Here is a 13,062-nt window from a genome sequence, read left to right on the forward strand (position 1 = left end):
GTGGTAGCAGAAAACAGTGCTTTCTGCAAGAATTAAATTTTCTGACATCTTCTAATCTTGAATCTAGTGTATTAAAATTCCTTCAGCTGCCTCCTGAAAATCACAGGTTTCTTTGTGGTGTTTATTTGCCCAAAGGAGCTGGGGCCACTGTAGTAAGTGACTTTCAGGCCTTGGCACTGCTTGGATGATTTGTGTTTGAGATATTTGCCACCAGTTTTGTCTGGGAGGGAGGGGCACTTAGAGAATCTTTAAATATGAAGAATTATGGAAGAAATCAGCCTTCCCACAGAACAGGGTAAGGTTAAATTAGTTTCATTGCTTATTGCAAGCTCTTTTCTGGACAGTAACCTGGGCTGGGTTTTTTATTTGGATTTCACCAGGGCCGGGGATACTTACAGCAGCACTGGGCATGACTAAACTTCTTCATGGTGACTCACTGGTGTCATTCTAGGGCACTGGGTTACTTTTTCTATCTGGTGATGGATTCAAATTCCTTGGAAGTCTCTGAAGTGTTCTCATACTGGAGGTCTGATATTTATGGTAAAAATTTAAAAAAGATAAGTACAATTAGATTTAAACAACTAATAATCTGAAAAACACATTTGCAAGGCATTGGATCTATTTGTGGTAAGTGTAAAAACTAAATGTCTTTAATGATTAGGAAGGAATCAGTTCATTAAGCTTTGAGTATGGCTTCATCAAGCATACTGAGGTGAGTAATCTTGATGTGGGAATGTCTTAAAGGTTCTGTCTATGCTAGTAAATAGAACGTGCCTGGAAACTCTCCGGCATAGAGGCCAGCTGATGTAAAACAGCCATGGTCTCTCTGAGCAGCCCTTTGTCCTGGCAAGACAGGGTGAGTGCATGCAAACTGCTGGTCCCTGAATTCTGCGTAAGAACGCTCCAAAGGGCTGTAAGTTTGCATGGGCCAAAACCACATTAGGGCTGCTCAAATGACAGTCTGTTGTGTGCCTGGAAACAGTCCTGAGTGCAGTGTGATATATTTGCCGTTTTTCCAGCTGGTACATGTGAGAAAGATCATGTTTAGGCCATTGATAACTGGGTGGATGTTGTCTGACCCAACAATAATCACCTAAATACTGTTGAAAATGGAGGAAGGAATGCTGCTTCTGAGGGGCCTGGAAACTGGTAAGTGGGAAAGATGGGTCCCAAAGAGGTGGAGTCATACTGCCTCTTCAGGTGCAATGGCATGAAGCTTTGGAAGCATGGAGAGAAAAGGGCAGTAGTGTCCACAGTTAGGTGAAGATTGTTTGGAGTACCTGAAGACAGGAGGTGGCAGTGTCCTCTGGGCTTTGCAGCAGCTGCATGGTGTCTTCTGGTTTCAAAAAAAGAAAGTAGAGCAGAGCTCTGTCAGAGACACAGCACAAGTGTGCTCATGGGAACGCATATGTGTGCTCATAACCCTGGTTGGCAAACAATGAGACAAATCACTTTTGTTATAAAGGATCACTAGTCCCTAGCTTTACCAGTGTGGCTTCACTTTTGGCCTTTACACCTCTTTCATCTGCATAATTTACTCCCTTCCACAATGTGAAAGGCTGTGATTGAAATGGTAATCTGGTCTATCATCTGCATGTGTGTATGCTCATAAACCGTACAGAAACATAAATATCATAGGAAAATTATATGTTTATTCAAATTTTTATGTTTGTGTGTATGTGTGGCATGAAGCCAAGTACAAACTCCCTTGGTGGTAACATGCACAACAGGACCATCTGCCCTCTATGTGTCTTTAATAAATGGTCTGTGAATTTTAAAGTGTCACCATTTGTTAGAAACTGTACATTTAAATATAAGAGTTGCCCTTAAAACAAAAAACTGTACATAAGGTGTGAATTAAAATGAGTGGTTAAATAAATTAAAATTCTCTTTCATAACCACTTTTAGGCAATGCTGGCCTGACATTGTTCTGACACTCTCAGGAAGCCAAACTAGACAATGTGTCCTTTTTGTGTGTGTGTGTGTGTGTGTGTGTGTGTCTAGTTACCCTAGAAACCATAGTCTTTATCTCTGAAGCAATGGGAAGCTGTGAAGGAGGCAAAGCCACAGGAGTTTCTGCCAGGACCCCTCCTAATCCTTCTCTTATGTTATCAGACATTTAGTAAATTACTTAACGCTTGGTATTAGATGAAGTTCATTAGATATTTTGTAATCACTCTGGAATTTGTGGGTCATAGTCTGTGCTCTGATTTAGAGGTAAAGTTTATGGTTGACTGTGTTACTTAATTGCAATTATATAGGAGCCAGAGTCACAAATACAAACTAAGACTTTACAAACCTGCAGTTCTTTCCAGGAGATTTCAACATACCTCATCACATTTCATTCCAACAACAAGTTCATTAGGGAGCAAAAGCATTTAGTCCCAGCCTCAGTCTAGGAAGCTGGGACAGGGGGGATTTGTCGAAGGATGCAACAGGAGTCACAGCAGAGCCTTCTTAGGTCTCCCAACACTTTCTCCTGGAGGCACTGCCACTGCTCCCACTTTGCCAGTCGATATCAGGCTGCTTTGTGAGACTGGCTGTGAAAACTTGTTGTCTCATTCATTTTATTAACTGGCTTGAGAATGGGTTAAACTATTTACAGAGATGTTGTCTCCCAAGACTAACAGACTAAGGTAAACACAAAAAAGATGGCCTCTTAGATAGCAGTGAGGGACAATAAGTCTTTAGGCAATTGGTTATTCTTTAGCTAAAGAGTGCTGATAGGAAGCAGACAGATTTAGGGAACTGCTGGTAGCTGAGTATTTACACAGATTCAAAATACTATCCCGGTCCTTGGCATGCCTCCCAGTATGGAGAGACACTGAGCAAAAGAAAGATGCATATTGATTTTTTTATCTTACAGGCAAAAGGTTTTCTTTTCCACTCCCAGGAATAGAAACATCTTGTCTTACAAATACTGGAAAGAGTTTTAAAGCCTGGGGATCCCTATAAAGGGGCTGACTGGAGTGACCTGGCTTAAGGTTTGGGAAGCAGCTGTGTGAGAGGAGATCAGTGGGTTGGCGGAGGTGTCCCTGGGTACACAGGACAGTGGTCCACCTTTCATTTCAGCCCATCTTTGCTCTTGCTGTCCATGTAAACTCCTCATAGGCCCGTTGCCCCAGCCCTTACAGTTTGAAGAAGAGCAGTGAATCTTGCAAAGTTAGGAAGAAAGAAGATGAAAAACTTTTAAAGGCATTTGCTTACCTATTGCTGCTCAATATGGTCCAGGAACTATATACTATGGCATGCAGAGTATCTGCCTTCATCCTGCACTACCTGTGCAGGATGTGCAGCTTTAGCCCCTTCTCACACAGCTAGTGGCTGTTAGCTGATTGCAACCCTGAGTGGCACACTCCTATGTTTAGCTGTTTCTGGTTAACTTGGTAAAACCCTGGAAAATACTCATGTCATAAGGTAAGACTTGATGTGTTGTGTTAGCTAGGGCTTTGTCAGCTATGAAAGGGTTAGTCATCAGTGCTGGTGTATGTGCTCTTCTGAGACAGCCTCTGTATGTCCTCTTCTAGCAGAAACATGCTTTTCATCTGTGGTCCTGCAAATGGCATTCTTGAAGAGCTGGGTGCATGCAAGGAATTGCCTTGCCTTGCTTGTGGATGTCCAAACACCCTTCCTGTTGCTGGGGGTATTTTATGTCTGGGTTTATTGGCTACATAGCATTTTCAGTAAGTTGATTTGAGTTGCTAGAAATAGTTCCCTTCTCCCTGCCTCCCACCCTAGTGAAAATACTAACTCTTTGGTCAGAGAGTAGGGAAATCTCTCTTTCCTCACCTGATGTTTTTTGCAGATTTTTCTGCCAGTCTTCTTGTGATGGACATTTGGTTTGCTTGATTTTCTGTACAAAAGTGGAAGTTTTTTTTCAAAGCAAAGTGACTTGGCAATGGCGAGAAAACCCACCTGCTTCTGTCCTGGCTACAGCACTGCAGGGAACTGGACACTGAGGGATGAAGTGAAATCTGCTTGGTTAAAAGCAGCTGCTTGTGGGAGATGCTCTGGTTGTGTGCAGGGATGGAGGCATTGATAACACAAGTGGTGAGGAGCGTGGCACCTCAAGAAACATAGGAGCTTTTTTCCAGTTGGAGCAGACCTAGTGCAAAGTCTCCAAGATGCTGGAGGAGGAGTTTCCTAGGAGGCCAGAGGAGATTTTGTGGGGTTTCTTCAGTGCCCACAGTTGCTGGATTTGGTCAAGGCTACAGGAAAAAACTAGATGGTTTTGTGTCTCACAGGCTACCTCCAAGAAAACACAGTATTTGTAGCAAAGCAACTCTACTTTGTTAACCTCTTGCAATGCATTTGGGTTTCTATTTAGAAGTTATTTTATCTGACACTATGAAAAATATGAATTTATTGCTCAGAAGCCTGGGGACATTTATAGTCCATCTTGCTTTCAGGAAAGGGTCTGTCTCATGGAGGGTCATGCTTCTGCTTGGAGCTTCTTGACAGAGACCACAGGCAGAAAATGGGGAGAAATGACCTTGCTGTAATTACTGGCCCTGGTGAACAGATGGCTCAGAACTGTTTGCAGCCCCAGAAACTCAGGATGTGGCTCTGGATCTTTTCTCTACACTAAGGCTCAACTACAGTTAACTACAGATGCAGCTGCCAATAAGCTGAGGCACATTTGCTCACTCTTTGCAGCTACTTTGGTCCTTGGAAGAACAAGTAATTTCTTTCTCCTGCTTTAATTAATTTTGAAGTTACAAGAAGGAGAAAAATATTTGTGGTAAAAAACCCTCCAAACCATTAAAGACTGTGCTACAGGCTTCATAAATTCAGAGGTAAACTACCTGGCTGTTTGGACAATTGTACAATCAAGCCCCATAAAACAAATATTTAAATTAAAAGGTATAACAGTAATTTTTAACTTTGTTTGAATGGCAAAAGATGAATTAATCTCTAAAATAAGCAAAACCTATTTTTTCTCTATGTTTGTTGAGCTGATGTGTTTAAAAGCTGGCCTATAAAATACCTTCACTTTCCCCCATCATCTCAGATACAACCTTTATCCTGTGAGCACGTCTATGCTTAATTTCACACAGCCTGAGTACTTCTGTTGAGTTCAGTGGATTCATTCAGAGACCATAGTGTTAGCATGCATCACTTGCAGGATTGAGGCACATGCCGAAAGGAAACAATTTCATCCTGGAGCACTACAGAGTACTAAAATAAAGGGCCAAATTTGTAACTTTTACTGAAGCGATCAAAAATAATGGACAAACAGAGTTTACTTTTTCATAAGGGTGCTTGAACAATCCCACAGGCAGAAAGCCACTAAGATGACTTGGAAAATCCTAATACCACACATATAAACAACACAACTTTAATAGTTTTAAATTTTCATTGTTAGAATTTATTTGACATTCTTTTCTCATTATGCTGTATTAATTTCTCTATAGGATAAAAAGAAGAAACATAGTTGTTTGCTGAATTTTCCACTGTCTAAACAGTAACGTTTGCATTTTAAAAAATTTATAAAATACTCTCTGGAAAGTTGCAGAGAACTGTATTGGCAGAGAAGGAAATGATATTTCTTCTTTCTTCTCTGAAAAAATAGGAAGAGACTAGTTACTCAGTGACCTTGACAGCTCCGTCTGAGGGTTCATAAGGCTTGTGAAGAATTAGATGCAAAAATCTTAAATTTATTTCTTTCTGCTATTATGGCCATGAGAACTAGTGATCCACCCATTCTCTGGTGCTGTTGAACACCAGCAGCACCTCTGATGGAGACATGCTCAGTCAATATGCTCTTAGCGCTGAGTGTATCTTGGGATCAGGTGCAATCAGGTGGAGACAGGCTGCATGGATTAATTACCTTATAAAATGCATTACAGCAGTTGCAAGAAACCTTGCAGCAGGCATGTGTGGCATAACTAACCTACTGAGGAGTTTCTCTTTGCTTTCCTGTATGTGAAAGGGTTTCCTTGAGTGCTGCCTTTCCCAGACTAGTCTGTAACCAGCCTCGGAGTTACTATGTGTGCCTCAGCCATGGATCAGGGAAATGCTCTGCCTCCAGCTCATTTTTCACCTGAATCTGCATCAAGAGACAGAAGATCTCAACCCATGACCTACATGCATGCAGGACCTGGGAAATGGTGCATATAATAATTCTGTAATTTTATTGGTATGAAGAGCTGAAAATTACAGCCTATCCAGCGTATTCAAGCATCACACCATTACTGTATCCCAGATGGGCTGAGATTGGAAGGGGCCTTTGGAGATGGTACAGTCCAACCTCTGCCCTGGCTTCCAGTGTGTTCAGCCACAGTGGGTTGGTCAGGACCACGTCCAGCCAGGGCTAAGTATCTCCAGTGATGAAGATGTTACAACCTTTCTGGACAACCTGTGCCAGTGTTTTACCACCCTCACAGTAAAACATTTTTGCTTATGTGAAATTTTTTATTTGTCTTTGTGCCTGTTGCCTCTTGTGCTGTCACGGGGCCCTACTCTGGAATCTGGGTACGTCTCCATGCTTTCCCATCAGCTCATTGTCTACATCTCTTCAATTTAGCTATGTTTTAAAAATAGAGAAGTGTTTCTCTTTTTTAAATTATCTACTGAAATGGCATTATAGTAGAAGGGAGGTTTTAGCACAGTTTACAATGAATGTGTATGATTTACATAAGCTAGTAGAGGCTGGCTCTGACCCATATAACCAAGATTTGGTACTAAATTAAGAGTCTCCTGTGGAACAGGCAGTATCTATCAAATTACAAACTCATTGTATTTTGTCTTCTTAGTGGTTGGACTTAATGATCTTAGAGGTATTTTCAAACCTTAATGATTCTGTAATTCTTTCATGAGGACTTTTACTTTATGAACCCTGAATATATTGACCATGTACATACACGAGCTTCAGAAATACGGTCTGCTGCTCCACCTCATAATGTATGCTTTCATAATATTCTCATAATATATTAAAGTAAGGATCAGTCTTTTATGATAAGGTAGACATCTAAAAGTTAGTGTTGTTTTATAGACAGGCTACATCTCTCCAATGGACAAGGTAGGTAATCTCTGGGGCAGGGAGTTGACTGGCAAACACATTAAAATACGTAAGGTTTGGCAAAAAAATATTTCCTGTTCTTATCTAGTAAGTGACACTTTGTGCTAGTAATTAATATCTTGATTCTGAATCTTTTTGGTAATGTAGTGCTTACAAAGAAATTAGTAGGAAATGGATGTGTGAAGTGGAACAGGAGCTGATGTAGACCTATAGCCAGCAAAGTACAAATCTTGCTAATAGTGCGTTCTTTTGGCACTGATATATTGTAGGCAGGGAAGGTGTTGCTGAAAATTCTAAAATGACATATGAGAGGCTTTTTTAAGAGGCATAAGTTTACTAGCAAGTGAGTAAATACTGTGTTGTGTTGGACACAGAGAGTAGAAGACATTGTTTGTTCGCCAGCTCAATGTATAGAGATGAAATGCAAATCATCAAGACAGGCATCAGCCCTTATGAAAATAATTGTTTCAGACCTCATCCTTCCTGTTGTGTTTCAGATATCCATACCTCTGCTTTGGGATCACTTTCAAAAAATCACATGCATGTTGTTGTGCAGCTGGATGGTGGAAACAATGGTGCTTTTGGGATTTCTAAGATCAAAAGATTGTTTTTATTTGACTTGATAGCTGTAGCCACATACCTTATATTTCTGTAAGGATCTGAAAGGAGAAAGTACTGCTCAGCCTCCTCATGTTATTAGCTAAATCATCATACCAAAGCTGTAAAAAAAGTTTACTGTGAAGGCAGGACAGACTGGCAGATAGTTAACTGCTGGTTTACTGGTAAATTAAAAAGGGGATTAGTTAACCTGTGTTATAGATCAGAAATAGAGAACTAGTTGCTTATGTTTTGTCTTGACTTCCAACACTACTCTTGAAAAAAAAAGAGGTGGAGGTTGCCTTGACTGTGGCCATTTCCCACAAACTTTCTCTCAAACAGGTCTATGTGGGCAAGAAGATCTTCAGAACAGGGAGAATTTTCCAGTGAACAGTCCTTGCAGATTCAACACAATTTGTCTGTTTCCCTTTTCCATGCATTGCAGCCTCAACTTTCCACCTATTGTTTTTTCCCTGCCTCCAGTTTACAAAATAATTATTTTCAATCAAAAAGTTGAATGTTATATCTTCAAGATATTCACTATTCAAGAAAATGCTTAAAATAGTTCTAGATGTTCACTTTTTTCCCTTTGCATTAAAAAAAAGTGGTCATAGTTATATAGGCCATAACTACAAAGGAATTCATGAGCTGTAGAGAGTTGCTAGGTCTATCTGATTGGTGCACATTCAATACTACTTTCCTCTGATCAAACGCAATCTCTCTGCAGCCTTCCCAACAGGGTCATCATCATCATGGCTAGGCTTCGCGAACGAAGATTTGAGAAGGGCTCTACCCACACTTGCTACAAGCGCGCTGATGGCTAAAAAGGCCAATGCGAGGTAGACAAGTCCGATTGCAGAAGGCACAGCAGAAAGACTCCCCAGGTGATATCGACAAGACGCGATTCTTTCTGCGCTGTCTTTTCTCCTCGAGAGTGATCCTGCGTGTGTTCTCAAAAGCAGCAGCAGCGTTATAGATGGTGTGTCTCCAGGTCTCCCGACTGGAGGCCAGGGTAGACCAATGGTGGTGATCAATATGGCCAAGGCTGAGCGATTGTTTCAGGCAGTCCTTGTATCTCCTCTTCGGGGCTCCTCTCTTGCAGCAGCCAGTGGCAAGTTCCCCATAGAGCACGATCTTAGGGAGGCGGCAGTCCTGCATCCTGGAGACGTGCCCTGCCCAGCGCAGCTGTGTTCTCAGCAGCATGGCCTCAATGCTCGTGACTGCTGCCTGTTCAAGGACAGACGTGTTGGTCACATAGTCAGTCCAGTGGATGTTTAGGATTGTACAGAGGCAGCGCTGATGGAAGCGTTCTAAGAGACGCAAGTGGTGGCGGTAAATGACTCATGATTCGGATCCATATAAAAGAGTAGACAGTACAACGGCTCTGTAAACGCTGATCTTTGTACTTTTCTTCAGGTGTTTGTTGTACCACACTCTTTTATGGAGTTTACCAAAGGCTCTGTATGCCTTTGCTAACCTGTTGTCTATTTCTGCATCAATCTTACCATCTGAGGAGATGATGCTACCCAGGTAACTAAACTGCTGGACTGATTTGAGTTCTGTTTCACCAATGTGGGTGTTCTGTTTCACCAATGGGGATGATGGGAGACTTTCTGAGGTGCAGGCTGATATAAAACTTCTGTCTTCTTCAAGCTGACTTCCAGTCCAAACAGCTCAGCAGCCTCTGCAAAGCAGGATGTTAGACGCTGCAGAGCTACTTCTGTGTGGGCAACAAGGGCGGCATCATCAGCGTAAAGCAGCTCACGGATAAGATAATTTAAGGTCTTAGTGTGGGCCTTCAGTTGCCTTAGGTTGAACAAGCTCCCGTCCATACGATATCAAATGTAGACTTCTGTGAAAGTGTACCATTATATAAATCTGTATTCTCTGGTCAGGACTTGTTCCTGAGTGCAAAACCAATAAGATTGCTAAAAGTCTTACATGTATATCTGACAGAGTCAAATGAAAACTTTGATTTGGTTATCAAGATTAAATGGGTGGAAGCAATCAGCTGTTCTACCATATAATTTCTGAAGAGTAAGAAGTTGTTTCTCCCATCTGTATAACCATCATAACTCTATATAATTTAATTAAATTATCTTGTTTGTGTCATATGATTGTCTTTAAATGTTAATTGCTGACAATGTTACAACATCTCAGGTGTTTTTACCTGTTTCTGGGGAGGCAGAGTTACTTGGGAAACGCTGTGATAGGTGAGTATGGTTTAAGAGGCCCTCCCAAGGCTATGCAACTAATTAGATGCACAGCTAAAAAAGCTTTCACAAAAGCTGAAAGAAATATTTTCCTTTTCTTTGGACTTCTTTATATTTTGGAGGCAACTTCTGAAATAACCTTCATAAATTCCCCTCTTTTTCCAAGACAGGGAATTTTTCTTTACCTGATGCCTCATGCCTGTTCTTCCTAAATGCTAGAGACGTGCTTTGAATAGGCTCGTGTTTTGAGTCCAGTTCATGATGAAGTGTTGAAGAATCTGGGCTAAGAGTTGTTGTTACTGCATGACTGTACCAGCTGTCAGCAAGGAGACAATCAGGCTATGTGTGACTGCTCTGAGGACATTGTGGTCTTGTGCAGAGGGGATACTCTGTGACCTTTCTATGCTCTGCCCTGTGAATAATGGAAGGATGAGATTTCATAACCCTTTCATCACCAAAAGGTGATGAAGCACTGTGATGTTCTCCAAAGGGACTTTGTTAGACACTTCTGGGAAACATACTCTTTTGGAGAATTCGGGAGCAAAGGAAAAAAGCTGCTTGTTTCCCAGAGGAGAAAGAAACGGCTGAGAAAGTAGTGGGTCAAGGAAATGTCCATGAAAGGTGGCTTTTGTTAGCAACTTTCACCTCTTGATTGATGCTGGGCGTTGGAGTGGCTTACACAAACAGAGCAAGCTGCACGGCATTGCACTTTGCTGACTTTAATCACAGCAGCGTTTACCTTTTACAAGTTGGGATCAGTTTTTGATCAGTGAATTGAGACAGATCACTCCTATTGAGAAGTACACAATGAAGAGGTAAAAACGTCCCATTACAAGAACAGAACCTGCTAATCAATCACTAATGTCTAAAAGGCAGTAATATTTAGGAGAATGTAAATTTACGCCAGAAGAAAGTATGCCTAGACCTGTTGTAACAATTAAGTACAACAGATTAGTGGTTTCGTTTACTGGCAAACGTGTAGCCTATGGGTTTTAGTTTGCTCAGCTGTGGGGAAAACCTCGATTGTCAGTTCTTCTTACCAGGGGAGAAGAGACGACAGCTGCAGATTTACTTATCTGTCACACTTCCCTCCTATGCATGAGGAAGGAGTCCAAAAGGAGGATTAAAAAAGCAGAATTACTTAGGGGAGATATGTGGAAGGGCAGAGAAAGCTGATGTGGATCTTTCCAGAAGCTAACCTAGCTGGTGGAGAAAGAAAATTCCTAACAGTGACAACTGTAGGAGGACAGGGAGAAGTTCAAGCCCGCAGAGATAGGAGACTACTCCTACTGGAAAAGCAAATGATGGTGAGATAGCAAGAGGCAGGAATAAGACAGACAGTCTTCTTTCTGAAGACCAAGAGTATAGTTTTCAGATGAATTCAGGACTGTGTACACAATCAGCATAGGGAGCACTGCCATGCAACTGCCCTTGTCTCTTGAGGTCTTTTATGCAGCCTCTATTTGAAAATACTCAGCAAGATTTAATCATTTGGAAACAAAGCAGCTGATTTGGTACACAATGCAAGCAGTTAAGATGCTTTTGTATCGTATTTTAATCTGGTTTCATGCCTGTCTGCTGAACTATTACAGTAGTTGAAGGCTTTCTTGGAGTTGCATTGTGGTGTGTGACTCTTGCAGTGTGGTGTTTTGTCAACTCACCTAGCACTGCAGGTACCTGACTGGAGCCTGCATCGCTTCCCCAGCCCTTCCACAGAAAGGTTAGCACCACCTGGGCAGGAGGTGGGACTTTTGTGGGAAGGGAAAGTTGGTATACCAGGAGGAATAAGAACAAGATTTTTAGAAAACTCTAAAATTAACTTCTTTGAATCAAAGACCAAATAAATTTGCTTTATGCTCACATTTCATCAACTTCTCTAAACCAAAGCTTATTAGCATGTGTGGATATGTGCATACAGAATTACAGGTGTACACCTAGAAAGCATCCCGTTCCCTCATAGCCAGCTGTCCTTTGCAGCACCCATGGGTGCTGACTGTGTGCCGATAAGGATGTTGTAAGAAGCTGCACAGGACAGAACAGAATATCTGCATTGCATTTGAATAAATCTTTCAAATCTAGCTGTGAGGTGGAGAATTATTATCAAATTAAATATTATATTATGCGGTAAACTACTGCAAATGTTCAGAATACTATGTATATGAGGAGGAGTGCTGGAGAATTTTTTTAACAACAAATTGGAAATAAATCACAAGGCCCTACATTATTCTGTGGCTAGACCATCACTTTTTCTGTTCCTGGCCTGGACTGACAGAAAGTTGTGTGGAAATAGGTACTAATATTCTAAATCTGATGAGGTAAGCCTGGTAGAGGGCTAAACTATATTAGCTAAAGCAATAACATCTTGTGCCTGGACTACACTGACCTGGGCGCGATACTACTTGTTGGCTTGGGGCAGGAAGAAGACTCAGTTCTGCCTGACTGAATGATATCCATCAGACAATTCAGCACTGAATCTGCAAGAACTTACCATAACTGATTAGATGCATTAGCAAAACGCTTTTAAAGTCCTTCTTTGGAAAGATTGATTTTGCAGTTTAACGTTAGGATTTAAGAACAGCCCGAACATGCGCTCCTAGCTGATATACTGATTTTGTGCCCCCTGACATGGATGCCAGAAACCAGACGGTTCCTAGTGCATTTGATATTACAACAAGTCCACAAGGGAAGTCTCTGTGCTGTGCATTGGCAAACAGGGATGGAGAATCTTGTGTAGGTGATTTTTCTGAGCAATCACTTCAGAAGAGGGAGTCACAGGGGTGTAACCATGCAAGCTGTATTTTTTTCTGTCTTATAGTGTGATAACAAGGCATTACAAAAGAAGTTTGTGGTGTGGGATAGCAACAAATCCTGGTTTTCCAGAGCCCTTAAATAGAATCCAGACTTCTGGACCACCCTTACTCTGAAAATTAATGAGCTGAATGGCTAGAATGAAACACAGGAAAATTTGTTCTAAGTGAAATAATCTTGACATCTAAAGATATCATATACGTACTTTTTCCTTGATCATCTGACTTTCATGAAGCTGTGCTAATATTCCAACTGTGCTAATGAATCCCTAAGTGTACTTTCACCTCTCATACAGTACCTCCCTAGGAGTATCTGGAGTATGCTCAGAGTCTCCTGCAGCACTGATAATGGAGTGACCTGCCATGCAGCCAGCACTGCAGCCCAAGTGTGCCAGCACTATAGTCCACTGCTTACTCCAGCTGG

Source organism: Myiozetetes cayanensis, unplaced genomic scaffold (assembly GCF_022539395.1).
Source record: "Myiozetetes cayanensis isolate MyiCay16 unplaced genomic scaffold, myiCay2020 scf4, whole genome shotgun sequence".
NCBI classification, from domain to species: domain Eukaryota; kingdom Metazoa; phylum Chordata; class Aves; order Passeriformes; family Tyrannidae; genus Myiozetetes; species Myiozetetes cayanensis.